The following is a 22,732-nucleotide window of genomic DNA, read 5'->3' on the forward strand; positions in this document are numbered from 1 at the left end:
GTATGAACAGACCAGTGGAAAAAATTAGGTCAAAATCATAAAAAAAAAAAATCAGAAAATACTTTTGTATCTTTTTCAAACTATCATTTTTTGGATACTTATCTGCAAGCTCTGCAGTTCAACTTTTCTTCAGGCCATATTGCTCCGATAGTCAAGTCAAGACTAGGCCTCATAAAGAAGCAAAATCCCAACTTTTGAAACTATGTGAGTTTTCAGGGGGAAGGAGCCAGGGTGGGGGGGAGGCGGAGGTGGAATTTGGACAATCAAAAAATGAAAAGCATAAAAATTTGGAGCAAAGCATTATCTCAAGATATGAGACTGCCTAATATGGTCTTAAAGCTTCCAAATAAGACAAATATTGAATTAATGTACTGGTAAGGCCAGTGCTCAGGAATTCCAGGCCCTGGGGACAAGCGAGGAGGGCTGGAGAAAGGAAGACTCTCCCTTGGTGGAGGAGGATCGGGTTAGAGATCTTTTGTCCAAGCTTGACATCCACGCGTGCATGGGCCCCGACGGGATGCACCCGCGAGTGCTGAGGGAGCTGGCGGATGTTATTGCTAGGCCACTCTCCATCATCTTGGAAAGGTCCTGGAGACCGGGAGAGGTGCCTGAGGCCTGGAAGAAAGCCAGTGTCCCGCCAGTCTTCCAAAAGGGCAAGAAGGAGGAGCCAGGGAAACTGCAGGCCTGCCAGCCTCACCTCCATCCCTGGGAAAGGTGATGCAACAACTCCTCCTGGAGGTCATCTCTAAGCGTCTGGAGGAGAAGAAGGTGGCGAGGAGTAGTCAGCATGGATTCAGCAGAGGGAAATCATGCCTGACCAACCTGATAGCCTTCTGTGATGGGATGAGTGGCTGGGTAGAGGAGGGCCGAGCAGTGGGTGTTGTCTGCCTGGCGTTCAGCGAGGCTTTGGACACTGTCTCCCATCACCTGCTCTGAGGTAAGCTCAGAACGTGAGGGGCTGGATGAGTGGAGAGTGAGGTGGATTGAGAAGTGGCTGGATGGCCGAGCTCAGAGGGTTGTGGTCAGTGGTGGCGCGGAGTCCAGTTGGAGGCCTGTGGCTAGCGGTGTCCCGCAGGGGTCAGTGCTGGGTCCAGTCTTGTTCAATGTATTCATCGATGACCTGGAGGAAGGGACAGAGTGCCCCCTCAGCAAGTTTGCCGGTGATACGAAAGCGGGGGGAGTGGCTGGCACACCAAAAGGCCGTGGGACCTGGAGAGGCTGGAGAGCTGGGCGGAGAGGAACCTCGTGAAGTTCAAGAAAGGCAAGTGCAGGGTCCTGCCCCTGGGCAGGAATAACCCCATGCAGCAGTCCAGGCTGGGGGCTGACCTGCTGGAAAGCAGCTCTGCCGAGAAGGCCCCGGCAGTGCTGGTGGACACCAAGTTGAGCAGGAGGCAGCAATGTGGCCTTGTGGCCAGGCAGGCCAAGGGTATCGTGGGGTGCCTTGGGCAGAGTGTTGGCAGCAGGTGGAGGGAGGTGGTGCTGCCGCCCTCCTCAGCCCTGGGGAGGCCTCACCTGGAGTGCTGTGTCCAATTGTGGGCTCCCCAGGACAAGAGAGACATGGAGCTCCTGGGGAGAGTGCAGCGGAGGGCTGTAAGGATGCTGAGGGGACTGGAGCATGTCTCCTGTGAAGAAAGGCTGAGGGAGCCGGACCTGTTGAGCCTGGAGAGGAGAAGACTGAGAGGCGATCTCATCAATGCGTACAAGTATCTGAAGGGAGGGTGTCGAGAGGATGAGGCCAGTCTCTTCTCCGTGGTGCCCAGTGACAGGACAAGAGGCAATGGGCAGGAGCTGCAGCACAGGAAGTTCCACCTGAATGCGAGGAGAAACTTCTTTGCTGTGAGGGTGACAGAGCATTGGACCAGGTTGCCCAGAGAGGTGGTGGAGTCTCCTTCGCTGGAGATATTGAAAACCCGCCTGGACGCGATCCTGGGCAATATGCTGTAGAGGACCCTGCTTGAGCAGGGGGGTTGGACTAGATGATCTCCAGAGGTCCCTTCCAACCTCGACCATTCTATGTGATTCTGTGATTCGGTGGTAAGTGAGCAGTGGTGGTTCCATAGTGTAGTGGTTATCACGTCTGCTTTACACGCAGAAGGTCCTGGGTTCGAGCCCCAGTGGAACCAATGCCGAGTGATTCCTTTGAGCGCAACTCCTAGAGACAGTGAACAGACGCAGCAGTTTGCGCAGAAGGCAAAGAAGGCATCTTCATTTTCCATAGTGGTGTGTCTTTCCCCAGGCATGGTCATGACATGCCGCAGAGCACATTCCCCAGTGGCTGCTGGAGGTGCTGCATCAGCTGTGTCTGAGGCGTCAACCCAGACAGACCCTCTGACAGCAGATGCAGCTCCGCAGGTGTCAGGCTGCAGGGAGTGCCTGGGGCCTCTCTGTGAGGCCTGGGCTGACAGTCAGCTCTCCTGCAGAGGGTGTGCTGTGGTTGACCAGTTGTATCGCCAGGTAAAGGAGTTATGGGAGGAAGTCAGTAGGCTGTGCAGCATCTGAGAAGATGAGCAGGAGATAGGCAGGGTATTCTCGGAGACTGTGCAGCTCCAGGAGTCCCCACCCTCCACTGCAGTGGAGTTGTCGGAGGGCTCTGTGCCGTGCGTGACAGTTCATCGTAACACTGTTGAAGAGGGCTGGAAACTGGTCACTTCTCGTAGAAGGAGAAAGGCTCTTGCTCCTCCTCAAGGTTTGCCTTTGAGGAACAAGTTTAGTGCCCTGCAAGCTGAGGAGGAGCTGGGCATGGCTCCAAGGGAGGCAACTGGCCTGACAGGCCCAGTGCCATGTGGGAACCCCCGGAAGAAGCGGCGAGCGATTGTTGTGGGTGACTCCCTGCTGCAGGGGACAGAGGCACCTACCTGCCGACCTGACCTCTTGTCTAGAGAGGTCTGCTGCCTGCCAGGGGCTCGAATAAGAGCTGTCATGGAAAGACTGGCAAGGCTTGTCCATGCATTAGACTACTACCCTCTGCTGCTCTTCCATGTGGGCACTAACGACACGAAAGGCAAATTGGGAACCATCAAACAGGACTCCAGAGCTCTGGGAATGGTGGCCAAGGGTCTGGGAGCCCAGGTCGTTTTCTCCTCAATTTGCCTGTGGGGGAAAAGGACGGGAGGAGGAGTAGATGGATTTCCCAAGTTAACAGCTGGCTGCGCCGCTGGTGCTGGCAGCAGGGCTTTGGTTTCTATGACCATGGGACCCTGCTTGAAGATCAACAGCTGATGGGGAGAGATGGGATCCACCTTACCAAGCGGGGCACGCGTGTCTTTGCCAACAGGTTGGCCAGCCTGGTAAGGAGGGCTTTAAACTAGGCAAGATGGGGGAAGGGGAGTGGTATAGAGACAGGGGAGTCAGTAAAACACCGCTCAAGTCAGGAGGCCTCCAGCGGGTGCCTGCAGCCAGGGGAGACAGCATGGAACATGGCTATGGAGGATCCTCTTGCACCTCTCCTGGGAAGCTTACATGCTCGACTGGCTCTCTGAGATGCCTGCACACCAATGCGCGCAGCATGGGGAATAAGCAGGAAGAGTTAGAGATGTGTGTGCGGTCGCAGGGCCATGATCTCACTGCAGTTACAGGGACATGGTGGGAGAGCTCACATGACTGGAATGCTGTCATGGACGGCTATGTGCTTGTTAGGAAAGAGAGGCCAGGAAGGCGAGGGGGTGGAGTTGCCACCACCTTCATGGGAGGGAGCAACTAGAATGTGTGGAGCTCTGCCTCGCGGTGGATGAAGAGCAAGTGGAGAGCCTATGGGTAAGGGTTAAAGGGCAGGCTGAAACGGGCGACGCTGTTGTGGGGGTTTACTCCAGGCCACCTGATCAGGAGGAAGTCGTCGATGAGGCCTTCTACCGACAGCTGGAAGTAGCCTCACGATCACAGGCCCTGGTTCTCCTGGGACACTTCCACCACCCTGACATCTGCTGGCAAGAGAGCACAGCTAGGCGCAAACAGTCAAAGAGGTTCCTGCAGAGCACTGAGGATAACTTGTCGCTACAGGTGGTGGCGACGCCAACGAGGAGAGGTGCGCCTCTGGACCTTGTGCTAACAAAGCAAGAAGGTCTGGCTGGAGATGTGAAGGCTGGGGGCAGCCTTGGCTGCAGTGACCGTGAGATGGTGGAGTTCAGGATCCTGCGAGGAGGGAGCAGGGCAATGAGTAGGATCGCAACCCTGGACTTCAGGAGAGCAGACTTTGGCCTCTTCAGGGACCTCCTTGGAGGAGTGCCATGGGTGCAGGCCCTAGCAGCAAGAGGGGGTCCAAGAAAGCTGGTTAATATTCAAGCATCACCTCCTCCAGGCTCAAGATCGGTGCATCCCTCTGAGTAAGAAGTGGAGCAAAGCGGGCAGGAGACCTGCGTGGATGAGCAAGGAACTCCTGGCAAAACTCCAACAGGAGAAGGACGTCTACCGAATGTGGAAAAGGGGACGGGCCACTTGGGAGGACTACAGGGACGTTGTCAGAGCGTGCAGGGAAGCGGCAAGGAAGGCTAAGGCCCCTTTGGAATTCAATCTGGCAAGGGATGTCAAGGGCAACAAGAAGGGCTCCTTCAAATACCTCAGTAGCAAAAGGAAGCCGAGGGAAAACGTGGGCCCGCTGCTGAATGGGGCGGGTGCCCTGGTGACAAAGGATAGGGAGGAGGCAGAGTTATTGAATGCCGCCTTTGCTTCCGTCTTCACTGCTGCGGCCAGTGCTCAGGAATTCCAGGCCCTGGGGACAAGCGAGGAGGGCTGGAGAAAGGAAGACTCTCCCTTGGTGGAGGAGGATCGGGTTAGAGATCTTTTGTCCAAGCTTGACATCCACGCGTGCATGGGCCCCGACGGGATGCACCCGCGAGTGCTGAGGGAGCTGGCGGATGTTATTGCTAGGCCACTCTCCATCATCTTGGAAAGGTCCTGGAGACCGGGAGAGGTGCCTGAGGCCTGGAAGAAAGCCAGTGTCCCGCCAGTCTTCCAAAAGGGCAAGAAGGAGGAGCCAGGGAAACTGCAGGCCTGCCAGCCTCACCTCCATCCCTGGGAAAGGTGATGCAACAACTCCTCCTGGAGGTCATCTCTAAGCGTCTGGAGGAGAAGAAGGTGGCGAGGAGTAGTCAGCATGGATTCAGCAGAGGGAAATCATGCCTGACCAACCTGATAGCCTTCTGTGATGGGATGAGTGGCTGGGTAGAGGAGGGCCGAGCAGTGGGTGTTGTCTGCCTGGCGTTCAGCGAGGCTTTGGACACTGTCTCCCATCACCTGCTCTGAGGTAAGCTCAGAACGTGTGGGGCTGGATGAGTGGAGAGTGAGGTGGATTGAGAAGTGGCTGGATGGCCGAGCTCAGAGGGTTGTGGTCAGTGGTGGCGCGGAGTCCAGTTGGAGGCCTGTGGCTAGCGGTGTCCCGCAGGGGTCAGTGCTGGGTCCAGTCTTGTTCAATGTATTCATCGATGACCTGGAGGAAGGGACAGAGTGCCCCCTCAGCAAGTTTGCCGGTGATACGAAAGCGGGGGGAGTGGCTGGCACACCAAAAGGCCGTGGGACCTGGAGAGGCTGGAGAGCTGGGCGGAGAGGAACCTCGTGAAGTTCAAGAAAGGCAAGTGCAGGGTCCTGCCCCTGGGCAGGAATAACCCCATGCAGCAGTCCAGGCTGGGGGCTGACCTGCTGGAAAGCAGCTCTGCCGAGAAGGCCCCGGCAGTGCTGGTGGACACCAAGTTGAGCAGGAGGCAGCAATGTGGCCTTGTGGCCAGGCAGGCCAAGGGTATCGTGGGGTGCCTTGGGCAGAGTGTTGGCAGCAGGTGGAGGGAGGTGGTGCTGCCGCCCTCCTCAGCCCTGGGGAGGCCTCACCTGGAGTGCTGTGTCCAATTGTGGGCTCCCCAGGACAAGAGAGACATGGAGCTCCTGGGGAGAGTGCAGCGGAGGGCTGTAAGGATGCTGAGGGGACTGGAGCATGTCTCCTGTGAAGAAAGGCTGAGGGAGCCGGACCTGTTGAGCCTGGAGAGGAGAAGACTGAGAGGCGATCTCATCAATGCGTACAAGTATCTGAAGGGAGGGTGTCGAGAGGATGAGGCCAGTCTCTTCTCCGTGGTGCCCAGTGACAGGACAAGAGGCAATGGGCAGGAGCTGCAGCACAGGAAGTTCCACCTGAATGCGAGGAGAAACTTCTTTGCTGTGAGGGTGACAGAGCATTGGACCAGGTTGCCCAGAGAGGTGGTGGAGTCTCCTTCGCTGGAGATATTGAAAACCCGCCTGGACGCGATCCTGGGCAATATGCTGTAGAGGACCCTGCTTGAGCAGGGGGGTTGGACTAGATGATCTCCAGAGGTCCCTTCCAACCTCGACCATTCTATGTGATTCTGTGATTCGGTGGTAAGTGAGCAGTGGTGGTTCCATAGTGTAGTGGTTATCACGTCTGCTTTACACGCAGAAGGTCCTGGGTTCGAGCCCCAGTGGAACCAATGCCGAGTGATTCCTTTGAGCGCAACTCCTAGAGACAGTGAACAGACGCAGCAGTTTGCGCAGAAGGCAAAGAAGGCATCTTCATTTTCCATAGTGGTGTGTCTTTCCCCAGGCATGGTCATGACATGCCACAGAGCACATTCCCCAGTGGCTGCTGGAGGTGCTGCATCAGCTGTGTCTGAGGCGTCAACCCAGACAGACCCTCTGACAGCAGATGCAGCTCCGCAGGTGTCAGGCTGCAGGGAGTGCCTGGGGCCTCTCTGTGAGGCCTGGGCTGACAGTCAGCTCTCCTGCAGAGGGTGTGCTGTGGTTGACCAGTTGTATCGCCAGGTAAAGGAGTTATGGGAGGAAGTCAGTAGGCTGTGCAGCATCTGAGAAGATGAGCAGGAGATAGGCAGGGTATTCTCGGAGACTGTGCAGCTCCAGGAGTCCCCACCCTCCACTGCAGTGGAGTTGTCGGAGGGCTCTGTGCCGTGCGTGACAGTTCATCGTAACACTGTTGAAGAGGGCTGGAAACTGGTCACTTCTCGTAGAAGGAGAAAGGCTCTTGCTCCTCCTCAAGGTTTGCCTTTGAGGAACAAGTTTAGTGCCCTGCAAGCTGAGGAGGAGCTGGGCATGGCTCCAAGGGAGGCAACTGGCCTGACAGGCCCAGTGCCATGTGGGAACCCCCGGAAGAAGCGGCGAGCGATTGTTGTGGGTGACTCCCTGCTGCAGGGGACAGAGGCACCTACCTGCCGACCTGACCTCTTGTCTAGAGAGGTCTGCTGCCTGCCAGGGGCTCGAATAAGAGCTGTCATGGAAAGACTGGCAAGGCTTGTCCATGCATTAGACTACTACCCTCTGCTGCTCTTCCATGTGGGCACTAACGACACGAAAGGCAAATTGGGAACCATCAAACAGGACTCCAGAGCTCTGGGAATGGTGGCCAAGGGTCTGGGAGCCCAGGTCGTTTTCTCCTCAATTTGCCTGTGGGGGAAAAGGACGGGAGGAGGAGTAGATGGATTTCCCAAGTTAACAGCTGGCTGCGCCGCTGGTGCTGGCAGCAGGGCTTTGGTTTCTATGACCATGGGACCCTGCTTGAAGATCAACAGCTGATGGGGAGAGATGGGATCCACCTTACCAAGCGGGGCACGCGTGTCTTTGCCAACAGGTTGGCCAGCCTGGTAAGGAGGGCTTTAAACTAGGCAAGATGGGGGAAGGGGAGTGGTATAGAGACAGGGGAGTCAGTAAAACACCGCTCAAGTCAGGAGGCCTCCAGCGGGTGCCTGCAGCCAGGGGAGACAGCATGGAACATGGCTATGGAGGATCCTCTTGCACCTCTCCTGGGAAGCTTACATGCTCGACTGGCTCTCTGAGATGCCTGCACACCAATGCGCGCAGCATGGGGAATAAGCAGGAAGAGTTAGAGATGTGTGTGCGGTCGCAGGGCCATGATCTCACTGCAGTTACAGGGACATGGTGGGAGAGCTCACATGACTGGAATGCTGTCATGGACGGCTATGTGCTTGTTAGGAAAGAGAGGCCAGGAAGGCGAGGGGGTGGAGTTGCCACCACCTTCATGGGAGGGAGCAACTAGAATGTGTGGAGCTCTGCCTCGCGGTGGATGAAGAGCAAGTGGAGAGCCTATGGGTAAGGGTTAAAGGGCAGGCTGAAACGGGCGACGCTGTTGTGGGGGTTTACTCCAGGCCACCTGATCAGGAGGAAGTCGTCGATGAGGCCTTCTACCGACAGCTGGAAGTAGCCTCACGATCACAGGCCCTGGTTCTCCTGGGACACTTCCACCACCCTGACATCTGCTGGCAAGAGAGCACAGCTAGGCGCAAACAGTCAAAGAGGTTCCTGCAGAGCACTGAGGATAACTTGTCGCTACAGGTGGTGGCGACGCCAACGAGGAGAGGTGCGCCTCTGGACCTTGTGCTAACAAAGCAAGAAGGTCTGGCTGGAGATGTGAAGGCTGGGGGCAGCCTTGGCTGCAGTGACCGTGAGATGGTGGAGTTCAGGATCCTGCGAGGAGGGAGCAGGGCAATGAGTAGGATCGCAACCCTGGACTTCAGGAGAGCAGACTTTGGCCTCTTCAGGGACCTCCTTGGAGGAGTGCCATGGGTGCAGGCCCTAGCAGCAAGAGGGGGCCCAAGAAAGCTGGTTAATATTCAAGCATCACCTCCTCCAGGCTCAAGATCGGTGCATCCCTCTGAGTAAGAAGTGGAGCAAAGCGGGCAGGAGACCTGCGTGGATGAGCAAGGAACTCCTGGCAAAACTCCAACAGGAGAAGGACGTCTACCGAATGTGGAAAAGGGGACGGGCCACTTGGGAGGACTACAGGGACGTTGTCAGAGCGTGCAGGGAAGCGGCAAGGAAGGCTAAGGCCCCTTTGGAATTCAATCTGGCAAGGGATGTCAAGGGCAACAAGAAGGGCTCCTTCAAATACCTCAGTAGCAAAAGGAAGCCGAGGGAAAACGTGGGCCCGCTGCTGAATGGGGCGGGTGCCCTGGTGACAAAGGATAGGGAGGAGGCAGAGTTATTGAATGCCGCCTTTGCTTCCGTCTTCACTGCTGCGGCCAGTGCTCAGGAATTCCAGGCCCTGGGGACAAGCGAGGAGGGCTGGAGAAAGGAAGACTCTCCCTTGGTGGAGGAGGATCGGGTTAGAGATCTTTTGTCCAAGCTTGACATCCACGCGTGCATGGGCCCCGACGGGATGCACCCGCGAGTGCTGAGGGAGCTGGCGGATGTTATTGCTAGGCCACTCTCCATCATCTTGGAAAGGTCCTGGAGACCGGGAGAGGTGCCTGAGGCCTGGAAGAAAGCCAGTGTCCCGCCAGTCTTCCAAAAGGGCAAGAAGGAGGAGCCAGGGAAACTGCAGGCCTGCCAGCCTCACCTCCATCCCTGGGAAAGGTGATGCAACAACTCCTCCTGGAGGTCATCTCTAAGCGTCTGGAGGAGAAGAAGGTGGCGAGGAGTAGTCAGCATGGATTCAGCAGAGGGAAATCATGCCTGACCAACCTGATAGCCTTCTGTGATGGGATGAGTGGCTGGGTAGAGGAGGGCCGAGCAGTGGGTGTTGTCTGCCTGGCGTTCAGCGAGGCTTTGGACACTGTCTCCCATCACCTGCTCTGAGGTAAGCTCAGAACGTGTGGGGCTGGATGAGTGGAGAGTGAGGTGGATTGAGAAGTGGCTGGATGGCCGAGCTCAGAGGGTTGTGGTCAGTGGTGGCGCGGAGTCCAGTTGGAGGCCTGTGGCTAGCGGTGTCCCGCAGGGGTCAGTGCTGGGTCCAGTCTTGTTCAATGTATTCATCGATGACCTGGAGGAAGGGACAGAGTGCCCCCTCAGCAAGTTTGCCGGTGATACGAAAGCGGGGGGAGTGGCTGGCACACCAAAAGGCCGTGGGACCTGGAGAGGCTGGAGAGCTGGGCGGAGAGGAACCTCGTGAAGTTCAAGAAAGGCAAGTGCAGGGTCCTGCCCCTGGGCAGGAATAACCCCATGCAGCAGTCCAGGCTGGGGGCTGACCTGCTGGAAAGCAGCTCTGCCGAGAAGGCCCCGGCAGTGCTGGTGGACACCAAGTTGAGCAGGAGGCAGCAATGTGGCCTTGTGGCCAGGCAGGCCAAGGGTATCGTGGGGTGCCTTGGGCAGAGTGTTGGCAGCAGGTGGAGGGAGGTGGTGCTGCCGCCCTCCTCAGCCCTGGGGAGGCCTCACCTGGAGTGCTGTGTCCAATTGTGGGCTCCCCAGGACAAGAGAGACATGGAGCTCCTGGGGAGAGTGCAGCGGAGGGCTGTAAGGATGCTGAGGGGACTGGAGCATGTCTCCTGTGAAGAAAGGCTGAGGGAGCCGGACCTGTTGAGCCTGGAGAGGAGAAGACTGAGAGGCGATCTCATCAATGCGTACAAGTATCTGAAGGGAGGGTGTCGAGAGGATGAGGCCAGTCTCTTCTCCGTGGTGCCCAGTGACAGGACAAGAGGCAATGGGCAGGAGCTGCAGCACAGGAAGTTCCACCTGAATGCGAGGAGAAACTTCTTTGCTGTGAGGGTGACAGAGCATTGGACCAGGTTGCCCAGAGAGGTGGTGGAGTCTCCTTCGCTGGAGATATTGAAAACCCGCCTGGACGCGATCCTGGGCAATATGCTGTAGAGGACCCTGCTTGAGCAGGGGGGTTGGACTAGATGATCTCCAGAGGTCCCTTCCAACCTCGACCATTCTATGTGATTCTGTGATTCGGTGGTAAGTGAGCAGTGGTGGTTCCATAGTGTAGTGGTTATCACGTCTGCTTTACACGCAGAAGGTCCTGGGTTCGAGCCCCAGTGGAACCAATGCCGAGTGATTCCTTTGAGCGCAACTCCTAGAGACAGTGAACAGACGCAGCAGTTTGCGCAGAAGGCAAAGAAGGCATCTTCATTTTCCATAGTGGTGTGTCTTTCCCCAGGCATGGTCATGACATGCCGCAGAGCACATTCCCCAGTGGCTGCTGGAGGTGCTGCATCAGCTGTGTCTGAGGCGTCAACCCAGACAGACCCTCTGACAGCAGATGCAGCTCCGCAGGTGTCAGGCTGCAGGGAGTGCCTGGGGCCTCTCTGTGAGGCCTGGGCTGACAGTCAGCTCTCCTGCAGAGGGTGTGCTGTGGTTGACCAGTTGTATCGCCAGGTAAAGGAGTTATGGGAGGAAGTCAGTAGGCTGTGCAGCATCTGAGAAGATGAGCAGGAGATAGGCAGGGTATTCTCGGAGACTGTGCAGCTCCAGGAGTCCCCACCCTCCACTGCAGTGGAGTTGTCGGAGGGCTCTGTGCCGTGCGTGACAGTTCATCGTAACACTGTTGAAGAGGGCTGGAAACTGGTCACTTCTCGTAGAAGGAGAAAGGCTCTTGCTCCTCCTCAAGGTTTGCCTTTGAGGAACAAGTTTAGTGCCCTGCAAGCTGAGGAGGAGCTGGGCATGGCTCCAAGGGAGGCAACTGGCCTGACAGGCCCAGTGCCATGTGGGAACCCCCGGAAGAAGCGGCGAGCGATTGTTGTGGGTGACTCCCTGCTGCAGGGGACAGAGGCACCTACCTGCCGACCTGACCTCTTGTCTAGAGAGGTCTGCTGCCTGCCAGGGGCTCGAATAAGAGCTGTCATGGAAAGACTGGCAAGGCTTGTCCATGCATTAGACTACTACCCTCTGCTGCTCTTCCATGTGGGCACTAACGACACGAAAGGCAAATTGGGAACCATCAAACAGGACTCCAGAGCTCTGGGAATGGTGGCCAAGGGTCTGGGAGCCCAGGTCGTTTTCTCCTCAATTTGCCTGTGGGGGAAAAGGACGGGAGGAGGAGTAGATGGATTTCCCAAGTTAACAGCTGGCTGCGCCACTGGTGCTGGCAGCAGGGCTTTGGTTTCTATGACCATGGGACCCTGCTTGAAGATCAACAGCTGATGGGGAGAGATGGGATCCACCTTACCAAGCGGGGCACGCGTGTCTTTGCCAACAGGTTGGCCAGCCTGGTAAGGAGGGCTTTAAACTAGGCAAGATGGGGGAAGGGGAGTGGTATAGAGACAGGGGAGTCAGTAAAACACCGCTCAAGTCAGGAGGCCTCCAGCGGGTGCCTGCAGCCAGGGGAGACAGCATGGAACATGGCTATGGAGGATCCTCTTGCACCTCTCCTGGGAAGCTTACATGCTCGACTGGCTCTCTGAGATGCCTGCACACCAATGCGCGCAGCATGGGGAATAAGCAGGAAGAGTTAGAGATGTGTGTGCGGTCGCAGGGCCATGATCTCACTGCAGTTACAGGGACATGGTGGGAGAGCTCACATGACTGGAATGCTGTCATGGACGGCTATGTGCTTGTTAGGAAAGAGAGGCCAGGAAGGCGAGGGGGTGGAGTTGCCACCACCTTCATGGGAGGGAGCAACTAGAATGTGTGGAGCTCTGCCTCGCGGTGGATGAAGAGCAAGTGGAGAGCCTATGGGTAAGGGTTAAAGGGCAGGCTGAAACGGGCGACGCTGTTGTGGGGGTTTACTCCAGGCCACCTGATCAGGAGGAAGTCGTCGATGAGGCCTTCTACCGACAGCTGGAAGTAGCCTCACGATCACAGGCCCTGGTTCTCCTGGGACACTTCCACCACCCTGACATCTGCTGGCAAGAGAGCACAGCTAGGCGCAAACAGTCAAAGAGGTTCCTGCAGAGCACTGAGGATAACTTGTCGCTACAGGTGGTGGCGACGCCAACGAGGAGAGGTGCGCCTCTGGACCTTGTGCTAACAAAGCAAGAAGGTCTGGCTGGAGATGTGAAGGCTGGGGGCAGCCTTGGCTGCAGTGACCGTGAGATGGTGGAGTTCAGGATCCTGCGAGGAGGGAGCAGGGCAATGAGTAGGATCGCAACCCTGGACTTCAGGAGAGCAGACTTTGGCCTCTTCAGGGACCTCCTTGGAGGAGTGCCATGGGTGCAGGCCCTAGCAGCAAGAGGGGGCCCAAGAAAGCTGGTTAATATTCAAGCATCACCTCCTCCAGGCTCAAGATCGGTGCATCCCTCTGAGTAAGAAGTGGAGCAAAGCGGGCAGGAGACCTGCGTGGATGAGCAAGGAACTCCTGGCAAAACTCCAACAGGAGAAGGACGTCTACCGAATGTGGAAAAGGGGACGGGCCACTTGGGAGGACTACAGGGACGTTGTCAGAGCGTGCAGGGAAGCGGCAAGGAAGGCTAAGGCCCCTTTGGAATTCAATCTGGCAAGGGATGTCAAGGGCAACAAGAAGGGCTTCTTCAAATACCTCAGTAGCAAAAGGAAGCCGAGGGAAAACGTGGGCCCGCTGCTGAATGGGGCGGGTGCCCTGGTGACAAAGGATAGGGAGGAGGCAGAGTTATTGAATGCCGCCTTTGCTTCCGTCTTCACTGCTGCGGCCAGTGCTCAGGAATTCCAGGCCCTGGGGACAAGCGAGGAGGGCTGGAGAAAGGAAGACTCTCCCTTGGTGGAGGAGGATCGGGTTAGAGATCTTTTGTCCAAGCTTGACGTCCACGCGTGCATGGGCCCCGACGGGATGCACCCGCGAGTGCTGAGGGAGCTGGCGGATGTTATTGCTAGGCCACTCTCCATCATCTTGGAAAGGTCCTGGAGACCGGGAGAGGTGCCTGAGGCCTGGAAGAAAGCCAGTGTCCCGCCAGTCTTCCAAAAGGGCAAGAAGGAGGAGCCAGGGAAACTGCAGGCCTGCCAGCCTCACCTCCATCCCTGGGAAAGGTGATGCAACAACTCCTCCTGGAGGTCATCTCTAAGCGTCTGGAGGAGAAGAAGGTGGCGAGGAGTAGTCAGCATGGATTCAGCAGAGGGAAATCATGCCTGACCAACCTGATAGCCTTCTGTGATGGGATGAGTGGCTGGGTAGAGGAGGGCCGAGCAGTGGGTGTTGTCTGCCTGGCGTTCAGCGAGGCTTTGGACACTGTCTCCCATCACCTGCTCTGAGGTAAGCTCAGAACGTGTGGGGCTGGATGAGTGGAGAGTGAGGTGGATTGAGAAGTGGCTGGATGGCCGAGCTCAGAGGGTTGTGGTCAGTGGTGGCGCGGAGTCCAGTTGGAGGCCTGTGGCTAGCGGTGTCCCGCAGGGGTCAGTGCTGGGTCCAGTCTTGTTCAATGTATTCATCGATGACCTGGAGGAAGGGACAGAGTGCCCCCTCAGCAAGTTTGCCGGTGATACGAAAGCGGGGGGAGTGGCTGGCACACCAAAAGGCCGTGGGACCTGGAGAGGCTGGAGAGCTGGGCGGAGAGGAACCTCGTGAAGTTCAAGAAAGGCAAGTGCAGGGTCCTGCCCCTGGGCAGGAATAACCCCATGCAGCAGTCCAGGCTGGGGGCTGACCTGCTGGAAAGCAGCTCTGCCGAGAAGGCCCCGGCAGTGCTGGTGGACACCAAGTTGAGCAGGAGGCAGCAATGTGGCCTTGTGGCCAGGCAGGCCAAGGGTATCGTGGGGTGCCTTGGGCAGAGTGTTGGCAGCAGGTGGAGGGAGGTGGTGCTGCCGCCCTCCTCAGCCCTGGGGAGGCCTCACCTGGAGTGCTGTGTCCAATTGTGGGCTCCCCAGGACAAGAGAGACATGGAGCTCCTGGGGAGAGTGCAGCGGAGGGCTGTAAGGATGCTGAGGGGACTGGAGCATGTCTCCTGTGAAGAAAGGCTGAGGGAGCCGGACCTGTTGAGCCTGGAGAGGAGAAGACTGAGAGGCGATCTCATCAATGCGTACAAGTATCTGAAGGGAGGGTGTCGAGAGGATGAGGCCAGTCTCTTCTCCGTGGTGCCCAGTGACAGGACAAGAGGCAATGGGCAGGAGCTGCAGCACAGGAAGTTCCACCTGAATGCGAGGAGAAACTTCTTTGCTGTGAGGGTGACAGAGCATTGGACCAGGTTGCCCAGAGAGGTGGTGGAGTCTCCTTCGCTGGAGATATTGAAAACCCGCCTGGACGCGATCCTGGGCAATATGCTGTAGAGGACCCTGCTTGAGCAGGGGGGTTGGACTAGATGATCTCCAGAGGTCCCTTCCAACCTCGACCATTCTATGTGATTCTGTGATTCGGTGGTAAGTGAGCAGTGGTGGTTCCATAGTGTAGTGGTTATCACGTCTGCTTTACACGCAGAAGGTCCTGGGTTCGAGCCCCAGTGGAACCAATGCCGAGTGATTCCTTTGAGCGCAACTCCTAGAGACAGTGAACAGACGCAGCAGTTTGCGCAGAAGGCAAAGAAGGCATCTTCATTTTCCATAGTGGTGTGTCTTTCCCCAGGCATGGTCATGACATGCCGCAGAGCACATTCCCCAGTGGCTGCTGGAGGTGCTGCATCAGCTGTGTCTGAGGCGTCAACCCAGACAGACCCTCTGACAGCAGATGCAGCTCCGCAGGTGTCAGGCTGCAGGGAGTGCCTGGGGCCTCTCTGTGAGGCCTGGGCTGACAGTCAGCTCTCCTGCAGAGGGTGTGCTGTGGTTGACCAGTTGTATCGCCAGGTAAAGGAGTTATGGGAGGAAGTCAGTAGGCTGTGCAGCATCTGAGAAGATGAGCAGGAGATAGGCAGGGTATTCTCGGAGACTGTGCAGCTCCAGGAGTCCCCACCCTCCACTGCAGTGGAGTTGTCGGAGGGCTCTGTGCCGTGCGTGACAGTTCATCGTAACACTGTTGAAGAGGGCTGGAAACTGGTCACTTCTCGTAGAAGGAGAAAGGCTCTTGCTCCTCCTCAAGGTTTGCCTTTGAGGAACAAGTTTAGTGCCCTGCAAGCTGAGGAGGAGCTGGGCATGGCTCCAAGGGAGGCAACTGGCCTGACAGGCCCAGTGCCATGTGGGAACCCCCGGAAGAAGCGGCGAGCGATTGTTGTGGGTGACTCCCTGCTGCAGGGGACAGAGGCACCTACCTGCCGACCTGACCTCTTGTCTAGAGAGGTCTGCTGCCTGCCAGGGGCTCGAATAAGAGCTGTCATGGAAAGACTGGCAAGGCTTGTCCATGCATTAGACTACTACCCTCTGCTGCTCTTCCATGTGGGCACTAACGACACGAAAGGCAAATTGGGAACCATCAAACAGGACTCCAGAGCTCTGGGAATGGTGGCCAAGGGTCTGGGAGCCCAGGTCGTTTTCTCCTCAATTTGCCTGTGGGGGAAAAGGACGGGAGGAGGAGTAGATGGATTTCCCAAGTTAACAGCTGGCTGCGCCGCTGGTGCTGGCAGCAGGGCTTTGGTTTCTATGACCATGGGACCCTGCTTGAAGATCAACAGCTGATGGGGAGAGATGGGATCCACCTTACCAAGCGGGGCACGCGTGTCTTTGCCAACAGGTTGGCCAGCCTGGTAAGGAGGGCTTTAAACTAGGCAAGATGGGGGAAGGGGAGTGGTATAGAGACAGGGGAGTCAGTAAAACACCGCTCAAGTCAGGAGGCCTCCAGCGGGTGCCTGCAGCCAGGGGAGACAGCATGGAACATGGCTATGGAGGATCCTCTTGCACCTCTCCTGGGAAGCTTACATGCTCGACTGGCTCTCTGAGATGCCTGCACACCAATGCGCGCAGCATGGGGAATAAGCAGGAAGAGTTAGAGATGTGTGTGCGGTCGCAGGGCCATGATCTCACTGCAGTTACAGGGACATGGTGGGAGAGCTCACATGACTGGAATGCTGTCATGGACGGCTATGTGCTTGTTAGGAAAGAGAGGCCAGGAAGGCGAGGGGGTGGAGTTGCCACCACCTTCATGGGAGGGAGCAACTAGAATGTGTGGAGCTCTGCCTCGCGGTGGATGAAGAGCAAGTGGAGAGCCTATGGGTAAGGGTTAAAGGGCAGGCTGAAACGGGCGACGCTGTTGTGGGGGTTTACTCCAGGCCACCTGATCAGGAGGAAGTCGTCGATGAGGCCTTCTACCGACAGCTGGAAGTAGCCTCACGATCACAGGCCCTGGTTCTCCTGGGACACTTCCACCACCCTGACATCTGCTGGCAAGAGAGCACAGCTAGGCGCAAACAGTCAAAGAGGTTCCTGCAGAGCACTGAGGATAACTTGTCGCTACAGGTGGTGGCGACGCCAACGAGGAGAGGTGCGCCTCTGGACCTTGTGCTAACAAAGCAAGAAGGTCTGGCTGGAGATGTGAAGGCTGGGGGCAGCCTTGGCTGCAGTGACCGTGAGATGGTGGAGTTCAGGATCCTGCGAGGAGGGAGCAGGGCAATGAGTAGGATCGCAACCCTGGACTTCAGGAGAGCAGACTTTGGCCTCTTCAGGGACCTCCTTGGAGGAGTGCCATGGGTGCAGGCCCTAGCAGCAAGAGGGGGCCCAAGAAAGCTGGTTAATATTCAAGCATCACCTCCTCCAGGCTCAAGATCGGTGCATCCCTCTGAGTAAGAAGTGGAGCAAAGCGGGCAGGAGACCTGCGTGGATGAGCAAGGAACTCCTGGCAAAACTCCAACAGGAGAAGGACGTCTACCGAATGTGGAAAAGGGGACGGGCCACTTGGGAGGACTACAGGGACGTTGTCAGAGCGTGCAGGGAAGCGGCAAGGAAGGCTAAGGCCCCTTTGGAATTCAATCTGGCAAGGGATGTCAAGGGCAACAAGAAGGGCTTCTTCAAATACCTCAGTAGCAAAAGGAAGCCGAGGGAAAACGTGGGCCCGCTGCTGAATGGGGCGGGTGCCCTGGTGACAAAGGATAGGGAGGAGGCAGAGTTATTGAATGCCGCCTTTGCTTCCGTCTTCACTGCTGCGGCCAGTGCTCAGGAATTCCAGGCCCTGGGGACAAGCGAGGAGGGCTGGAGAAAGGAAGACTCTCCCTTGGTGGAGGAGGATCGGGTTAGAGATCTTTTGTCCAAGCTTGACATCCACGCGTGCATGGGCCCCGACGGGATGCACCCGCGAGTGCTGAGGGAGCTGGCGGATGTTATTGCTAGGCCACTCTCCATCATCTTGGAAAGGTCCTGGAGACCGGGAGAGGTGCCTGAGGCCTGGAAGAAAGCCAGTGTCCCGCCAGTCTTCCAAAAGGGCAAGAAGGAGGAGCCAGGGAAACTGCAGGCCTGCCAGCCTCACCTCCATCCCTGGGAAAGGTGATGCAACAACTCCTCCTGGAGGTCATCTCTAAGCGTCTGGAGGAGAAGAAGGTGGCGAGGAGTAGTCAGCATGGATTCAGCAGAGGGAAATCATGCCTGACCAACCTGATAGCCTTCTGTGATGGGATGAGTGGCTGGGTAGAGGAGGGCCGAGCAGTGGGTGTTGTCTGCCTGGCGTTCAGCGAGGCTTTGGACACTGTCTCCCATCACCTGCTCTGAGGTAAGCTCAGAACGTGTGGGGCTGGATGAGTGGAGAGTGAGGTGGATTGAGAAGTGGCTGGATGGCCGAGCTCAGAGGGTTGTGGTCAGTGGTGGCGCGGAGTCCAGTTGGAGGCCTGTGGCTAGCGGTGTCCCGCAGGGGTCAGTGCTGGGTCCAGTCTTGTTCAATGTATTCATCGATGACCTGGAGGAAGGGACAGAGTGCCCCCTCAGCAAGTTTGCCGGTGATACGAAAGCGGGGGGAGTGGCTGGCACACCAAAAGGCCGTGGGACCTGGAGAGGCTGGAGAGCTGGGCGGAGAGGAACCTCGTGAAGTTCAAGAAAGGCAAGTGCAGGGTCCTGCCCCTGGGCAGGAATAACCCCATGCAGCAGTCCAGGCTGGGGGCTGACCTGCTGGAAAGCAGCTCTGCCGAGAAGGCCCCGGCAGTGCTGGTGGACACCAAGTTGAGCAGGAGGCAGCAATGTGGCCTTGTGGCCAGGCAGGCCAAGGGTATCGTGGGGTGCCTTGGGCAGAGTGTTGGCAGCAGGTGGAGGGAGGTGGTGCTGCCGCCCTCCTCAGCCCTGGGGAGGCCTCACCTGGAGTGCTGTGTCCAATTGTGGGCTCCCCAGGACAAGAGAGACATGGAGCTCCTGGGGAGAGTGCAGCGGAGGGCTGTAAGGATGCTGAGGGGACTGGAGCATGTCTCCTGTGAAGAAAGGCTGAGGGAGCCGGACCTGTTGAGCCTGGAGAGGAGAAGACTGAGAGGCGATCTCATCAATGCGTACAAGTATCTGAAGGGAGGGTGTCGAGAGGATGAGGCCAGTCTCTTCTCCGTGGTGCCCAGTGACAGGACAAGAGGCAATGGGCAGGAGCTGCAGCACAGGAAGTTCCACCTGAATGCGAGGAGAAACTTCTTTGCTGTGAGGGTGACAGAGCATTGGACCAGGTTGCCCAGAGAGGTGGTGGAGTCTCCTTCGCTGGAGATATTGAAAACCCGCCTGGACGCGATCCTGGGCAATATGCTGTAGAGGACCCTGCTTGAGCAGGGGGGTTGGACTAGATGATCTCCAGAGGTCCCTTCCAACCTCGACCATTCTATGTGATTCTGTGATTCGGTGGTAAGTGAGCAGTGGTGGTTCCATAGTGTAGTGGTTATCACGTCTGCTTTACACGCAGAAGGTCCTGGGTTCGAGCCCCAGTGGAACCAATGCCGAGTGATTCCTTTGAGCGCAACTCCTAGAGACAGTGAACAGACGCAGCAGTTTGCGCAGAAGGCAAAGAAGGCATCTTCATTTTCCATAGTGGTGTGTCTTTCCCCAGGCATGGTCATGACATGCCGCAGAGCACATTCCCCAGTGGCTGCTGGAGGTGCTGCATCAGCTGTGTCTGAGGCGTCAACCCAGACAGACCCTCTGACAGCAGATGCAGCTCCGCAGGTGTCAGGCTGCAGGGAGTGCCTGGGGCCTCTCTGTGAGGCCTGGGCTGACAGTCAGCTCTCCTGCAGAGGGTGTGCTGTGGTTGACCAGTTGTATCGCCAGGTAAAGGAGTTATGGGAGGAAGTCAGTAGGCTGTGCAGCATCTGAGAAGATGAGCAGGAGATAGGCAGGGTATTCTCGGAGACTGTGCAGCTCCAGGAGTCCCCACCCTCCACTGCAGTGGAGTTGTCGGAGGGCTCTGTGCCGTGCGTGACAGTTCATCGTAACACTGTTGAAGAGGGCTGGAAACTGGTCACTTCTCGTAGAAGGAGAAAGGCTCTTGCTCCTCCTCAAGGTTTGCCTTTGAGGAACAAGTTTAGTGCCCTGCAAGCTGAGGAGGAGCTGGGCATGGCTCCAAGGGAGGCAACTGGCCTGACAGGCCCAGTGCCATGTGGGAACCCCCGGAAGAAGCGGCGAGCGATTGTTGTGGGTGACTCCCTGCTGCAGGGGACAGAGGCACCTACCTGCCGACCTGACCTCTTGTCTAGAGAGGTCTGCTGCCTGCCAGGGGCTCGAATAAGAGCTGTCATGGAAAGACTGGCAAGGCTTGTCCATGCATTAGACTACTACCCTCTGCTGCTCTTCCATGTGGGCACTAACGACACGAAAGGCAAATTGGGAACCATCAAACAGGACTCCAGAGCTCTGGGAATGGTGGCCAAGGGTCTGGGAGCCCAGGTCGTTTTCTCCTCAATTTGCCTGTGGGGGAAAAGGACGGGAGGAGGAGTAGATGGATTTCCCAAGTTAACAGCTGGCTGCGCCGCTGGTGCTGGCAGCAGGGCTTTGGTTTCTATGACCATGGGACCCTGCTTGAAGATCAACAGCTGATGGGGAGAGATGGGATCCACCTTACCAAGCGGGGCACGCGTGTCTTTGCCAACAGGTTGGCCAGCCTGGTAAGGAGGGCTTTAAACTAGGCAAGATGGGGGAAGGGGAGTGGTATAGAGACAGGGGAGTCAGTAAAACACCGCTCAAGTCAGGAGGCCTCCAGCGGGTGCCTGCAGCCAGGGGAGACAGCATGGAACATGGCTATGGAGGATCCTCTTGCACCTCTCCTGGGAAGCTTACATGCTCGACTGGCTCTCTGAGATGCCTGCACACCAATGCGCGCAGCATGGGGAATAAGCAGGAAGAGTTAGAGATGTGTGTGCGGTCGCAGGGCCATGATCTCACTGCAGTTACAGGGACATGGTGGGAGAGCTCACATGACTGGAATGCTGTCATGGACGGCTATGTGCTTGTTAGGAAAGAGAGGCCAGGAAGGCGAGGGGGTGGAGTTGCCACCACCTTCATGGGAGGGAGCAACTAGAATGTGTGGAGCTCTGCCTCGCGGTGGATGAAGAGCAAGTGGAGAGCCTATGGGTAAGGGTTAAAGGGCAGGCTGAAACGGGCGACGCTGTTGTGGGGGTTTACTCCAGGCCACCTGATCAGGAGGAAGTCGTCGATGAGGCCTTCTACCGACAGCTGGAAGTAGCCTCACGATCACAGGCCCTGGTTCTCCTGGGACACTTCCACCACCCTGACATCTGCTGGCAAGAGAGCACAGCTAGGCGCAAACAGTCAAAGAGGTTCCTGCAGAGCACTGAGGATAACTTGTCGCTACAGGTGGTGGCGACGCCAACGAGGAGAGGTGCGCCTCTGGACCTTGTGCTAACAAAGCAAGAAGGTCTGGCTGGAGATGTGAAGGCTGGGGGCAGCCTTGGCTGCAGTGACCGTGAGATGGTGGAGTTCAGGATCCTGCGAGGAGGGAGCAGGGCAATGAGTAGGATCGCAACCCTGGACTTCAGGAGAGCAGACTTTGGCCTCTTCAGGGACCTCCTTGGAGGAGTGCCATGGGTGCAGGCCCTAGCAGCAAGAGGGGGTCCAAGAAAGCTGGTTAATATTCAAGCATCACCTCCTCCAGGCTCAAGATCGGTGCATCCCTCTGAGTAAGAAGTGGAGCAAAGCGGGCAGGAGACCTGCGTGGATGAGCAAGGAACTCCTGGCAAAACTCCAACAGGAGAAGGACGTCTACCGAATGTGGAAAAGGGGACGGGCCACTTGGGAGGACTACAGGGACGTTGTCAGAGCGTGCAGGGAAGCGGCAAGGAAGGCTAAGGCCCCTTTGGAATTCAATCTGGCAAGGGATGTCAAGGGCAACAAGAAGGGCTCCTTCAAATACTTCAGTAGCAAAAGGAAGCCGAGGGAAAACGTGGGCCCGCTGCTGAATGGGGCGGGTGCCCTGGTGACAAAGGATAGGGAGGAGGCAGAGTTATTGAATGCCGCCTTTGCTTCCGTCTTCACTGCTGCGGCCAGTGCTCAGGAATTCCAGGCCCTGGGGACAAGCGAGGAGGGCTGGAGAAAGGAAGACTCTCCCTTGGTGGAGGAGGATCGGGTTAGAGATCTTTTGTCCAAGCTTGACATCCACGCGTGCATGGGCCCCGACGGGATGCACCCGCGAGTGCTGAGGGAGCTGGCGGATGTTATTGCTAGGCCACTCTCCATCATCTTGGAAAGGTCCTGGAGACCGGGAGAGGTGCCTGAGGCCTGGAAGAAAGCCAGTGTCCCGCCAGTCTTCCAAAAGGGCAAGAAGGAGGAGCCAGGGAAACTGCAGGCCTGCCAGCCTCACCTCCATCCCTGGGAAAGGTGATGCAACAACTCCTCCTGGAGGTCATCTCTAAGCGTCTGGAGGAGAAGAAGGTGGCGAGGAGTAGTCAGCATGGATTCAGCAGAGGGAAATCATGCCTGACCAACCTGATAGCCTTCTGTGATGGGATGAGTGGCTGGGTAGAGGAGGGCCGAGCAGTGGGTGTTGTCTGCCTGGCGTTCAGCGAGGCTTTGGACACTGTCTCCCATCACCTGCTCTGAGGTAAGCTCAGAACGTGTGGGGCTGGATGAGTGGAGAGTGAGGTGGATTGAGAAGTGGCTGGATGGCCGAGCTCAGAGGGTTGTGGTCAGTGGTGGCGCGGAGTCCAGTTGGAGGCCTGTGGCTAGCGGTGTCCCGCAGGGGTCAGTGCTGGGTCCAGTCTTGTTCAATGTATTCATCGATGACCTGGAGGAAGGGACAGAGTGCCCCCTCAGCAAGTTTGCCGGTGATACGAAAGCGGGGGGAGTGGCTGGCACACCAAAAGGCCGTGGGACCTGGAGAGGCTGG

The 22,732-nt window shown here is 57.2% G+C and overlaps 5 non-coding genes across 5 annotated transcripts; all 5 read left to right on the forward strand.

Annotated features, from left to right (window-relative positions):
- The first annotated feature begins 2,050 nt into the window (after window positions 1–2,050).
- Window positions 2,051–2,123, forward strand: TRNAV-UAC (transfer RNA valine (anticodon UAC)). Its single transcript has one exon. It is a non-coding gene; the product is annotated as a tRNA-Val (tRNA).
- A 4,229-nt stretch (window positions 2,124–6,352) lies between these two features.
- On the forward strand, window positions 6,353–6,425 carry TRNAV-UAC (transfer RNA valine (anticodon UAC)). Its single transcript has one exon. It is a non-coding gene; the product is annotated as a tRNA-Val (tRNA).
- Window positions 6,426–10,654: 4,229 nt separating this feature from the next.
- TRNAV-UAC (transfer RNA valine (anticodon UAC)) lies at window positions 10,655–10,727 on the forward strand. Its single transcript has one exon. It is a non-coding gene; the product is annotated as a tRNA-Val (tRNA).
- A 4,229-nt stretch (window positions 10,728–14,956) lies between these two features.
- TRNAV-UAC (transfer RNA valine (anticodon UAC)) lies at window positions 14,957–15,029 on the forward strand. The gene has a single exon. It is a non-coding gene; the product is annotated as a tRNA-Val (tRNA).
- A 4,229-nt stretch (window positions 15,030–19,258) lies between these two features.
- TRNAV-UAC (transfer RNA valine (anticodon UAC)) lies at window positions 19,259–19,331 on the forward strand. The gene has a single exon. It is a non-coding gene; the product is annotated as a tRNA-Val (tRNA).
- The last annotated feature ends 3,401 nt before the right edge of the window (window positions 19,332–22,732 follow it).

This window comes from Struthio camelus, chromosome 1 (assembly GCF_040807025.1).
Source record: "Struthio camelus isolate bStrCam1 chromosome 1, bStrCam1.hap1, whole genome shotgun sequence".
Classification (NCBI taxonomy): Eukaryota; Metazoa; Chordata; class Aves; order Struthioniformes; family Struthionidae; genus Struthio; species Struthio camelus.